The 3658-nt window shown below is 38.0% G+C and overlaps 1 long non-coding RNA gene across 1 annotated transcript; it reads left to right on the forward strand.

Annotated features, from left to right (window-relative positions):
- The first annotated feature begins 259 nt into the window (after positions 1-259).
- Positions 260-2984, forward strand: LOC122138377. The gene is made up of 3 exons (XR_006155511.1): positions 260-671; positions 722-785; positions 2102-2984. It is a non-coding gene; the product is annotated as an uncharacterized LOC122138377 (long non-coding RNA).
- Positions 2985-3658: the final 674 nt, after the last annotated feature.

Consider the following 3658-nt stretch of genomic DNA (forward strand, 5'->3'; position numbering starts at 1 on the left):
TTAACTAGTGAAACTGAATGGTTGATAGCAAGAATTCATATCATGTGAAGGAATAAAAGTCAAAACGGCTTGCCATAGTATTTAAGAACGTCTGCCCTTTGGATCTGCTTGTTGTGTGAAACAACTTTCTCAGCTTTCACCCAGAACAAAACAAAGACAAACAAACTCAATGTGGGAAAACCCTTTAAAGAAAAACAAACACAGGTGACTTAAAAGAAGATTATGTCCTTTAACCGTTTAAATTATATACCAGCCTTACGGTATTGGTTGAGAAGTAAGTTCTTCTTCAAATGTAGTAGCTTTGACAGTATGTGATTTCAAAACTAGTAAGAAAAAGCTGACATAGAATTTGTCGCTTTGGATAAAAGCGTCTGCTAAATGATTAAATGTAAATGTAAATGTAGAATAGAAGACAATTATGGTAACATAGAATCCCTTTTGGAAACACTGAATGCAGCAACATTTCACAACATGTGAAAATGAGCTTGTGTAGCAAGTATTTGTGTTTATGTGGCAGGGTAATTATTTTATCTGCTGTTGGCCCCGGTCGGAGTGTGATTGGCAGACCAATGAAAGCGGCCATACTATTATTTTGATGGGTGTGATGGTGTCCTAATGATTCTGGGTTCTCCTCTCCCTGGCGGTCCCTTTCTGTTCCTATTTGTGGTAAGGTAGGGTAAGACGCTGCGAATGGCTTGGGGCTAATCTGCGTTATTTATAGTTTGATTAGAGCGAGGCTGGTGGCATCGGCGTTGTGGCACGTTTGTGACGGAGTTCGCTTACAGGTATGTTTGGTGATTTTTATTTTACTTTTCGATCGCTTGCAACGGTGGTATTTATTGTGTGTTGCTCTCAGTAATCGCTATAAAAGCAGGTGTGTGAATGCTAACCGGTACATTGAGACACGGCACTTGTTGGAGTAACCATTTAGCTTTGCGTTTGGTCTTCGTTCAACCCTAAGTGTAAGTACGCTTCTCCCTTTCTCACATATGGGGTTAGTTGATTTAGTTTAAGCGTTGGTTTTTCTTTGTTAACGTAAAGGGGGAATGGAAAACACAATCTCTAAGCCGATCCCCGATTTCTTTTGTAGTTTGGGTTTCTTTTACAAACAGTGTTAATTTACTTTGTTAATTTGTTGTTTTTATTCATTTATGTTGCAGATTTATTATTGTTCATGTATACTATTGTACATATTCTATTGTACATGGTAATATATTGATGTTTTTGTTACATATTGTGTTTTGGTACTGTCCTGCAAAGGGACAGCAGATGAAATTTAGCTCTGTGGGTAATTATGGTCTTTGACTGTCCATTTTCTCTGTTAAATAAAGAATAAAATTAAAAACAATATATACAATTTGCAGGATTATTATTATTATTTTTTTTTTTTTTTTTTTTTGTACTTGTTTATATTTTAAAGACCCTGATAATTAGAACAGTTTATAACCTACTAACAAAGCAGAAAATGAATAGTTGTTTACAGGTGCAAAGAATTCTGCATCTGAAGGTTTCAGGTAAGTGTAGATAATGATCTTTATGTCCAGCTAATGTTCATTTCAGACAGTTTAAATGTGCGTTTTATTTAACGGCAAAACAAAAAATGTAAATAACATTTTTTTTTTTTTTGTGTACACACAAAAACATGGAGCAGTGGGCAGCCATTTATGCTGCGGTGCCCGGGGAGCAGTTGGGGGTTCGGTGACTTGCTCAAGGGCACCTCAGTCGTGGTATTGCCGGCCCAAGACTTGAACCCACAACCTTAGGGTTAGGAGTCAAACTCTCTAACCATTAGGCCACGACTTCCCAGTGACATACAGCCAAAACTTAGACTGGAATTAAACTTGTATATTACAATGTAAACTTAATAAAAATAAATGTAAACTATTTACATATATCTTTTTAAGTGTTTGAAGTCTCTCCCTATCTCTCTCTCTGTGCAACAGATCTGGAGTTTTGGAAGCTGTTAAGAAAGTAATCTTGTTATATGTTGCATCTCTGATTACAAATAATCATGATTCAACAACTGTGGAGCCAGAGTGTCAGCAGCAGACACTTGAGCACACAGTCTGTCCCTCATGTGAGCTCTACTCCTTTCTTGCAGGCCCTCGCTGTCCTCTGGTAGAGTTGGTTCATCAGCATCAGTGGGATCGTTCTCTGGCTCTAGAATAGCTCCGCTGGTGACACCGATGTTGTGCAGAAATGCACAAGCAAGCACAACATCTGTGCAGAAAGAGATCTTGACCTCCAGAGCTTTGAACAGGGTTGATCTCCACCGTGTTTTTATGATACCAAAGGCACGCTCAATGATTGAACGTGCCTTTGAATTATGACGGTTGAATCTTCTCTGAACTCTCCCTTGTGGCATCCTGTGTGGTGTGACTACTGTTGTTGGTGTTTCCAGACAGGGGTACCATCTATCACTTAAAAGAAAATACCCCTTAGGTGGGTATTCAGCATTTAGGTAGATTGGGCTGTTTTTAAAAATCCTTGTGTCATGCACAGATCCAGGATAACCAATGAAAACATTTATGAAACGTCCTGTATCACATATTGCCTGCATTTGGATTGAATGAGACTGTTTGTAAGTAAAATAAACTTCCTTGTGTGTATTTGGTGGTTTTATGCGAATGTGGCACCTATCAATGGCACCAACTGCTTTACTGAAGGCAGCATGCTGTGCCAAACGGCAAAACCTTGACCAATGTTGTCAAGCTGATCTCTCTGTTGGTACCTTATGACTTTACCCTCCCTGACAATTTTTTTAAATTTTAGCTATCATCTTGTGGACATGAAGGCAAACCGTTGATTGGGCATGGCAAATACATTTGCAGTCACTCTGTAAGACAGACCATGAGCCAGCCAATACACAAACACCAAAACCTCCAAGGTGCATCCCCAACCATGTTCCCCTGTTTGCATAAACTGGATTAAACTGTTCATTGTTGTCCGAGAAAGACGAAAATTTGGATGCATATCAGCATGTTCATTTACAGTAGGTAGACATCCAAAACGTCACTTCTACCGCCGCTCGTACCGCCGCCGCGGCGTCTGGAAAGTGCATTTGCAGCTTTTGACCGCTGAGTGGCGCTTTAATCACAAGTTTTCAAACAAGCGCATCAAAGCACATTTTCGCAAATAGACGTCAGTTTTGCCTCGCTGATGTGTTACATTTGACGGCTGCAGTCAGGGAAAATGAAAGAAAAACACTATAGTTAAAATATTTAATATTCACAGATGAAAGTTTGGTGATTATGAAGTTATGTGCATTTCTTAGAACGAATTCAAGCAGGATAAATGTCAAGCCTGTGCCTGAGCCTGTGCTTATATTTTCTCTAAGCTACACAGTATTACACCATATTTTAGATTTGACACATTTAATAGGTGTGCAGTATTATTTATTTATATAATATGAATTATGTATTATATTATTCAAAAGAAATTGTGGTTTACTTTGCATCAGAGCATTAAAAGTGGCTATTTTAGTGAGCTAGGCTACATGGATCTATATGCAAAATGTCAATATTCTCATATATTAGGCCTATATTTTAATTTATATTTTAAAATTCCTTTAATAAAACAACATGCATTTTTGTTATTCGTTACCTGTCCTTTATTTTGACAGACAACTTCTTGGGAAAACATATTTGTCTGTAAGAAA

Source organism: Cyprinus carpio, chromosome B9 (assembly GCF_018340385.1).
Source record: "Cyprinus carpio isolate SPL01 chromosome B9, ASM1834038v1, whole genome shotgun sequence".
Taxonomy (NCBI): Eukaryota; Metazoa; Chordata; class Actinopteri; order Cypriniformes; family Cyprinidae; genus Cyprinus; species Cyprinus carpio.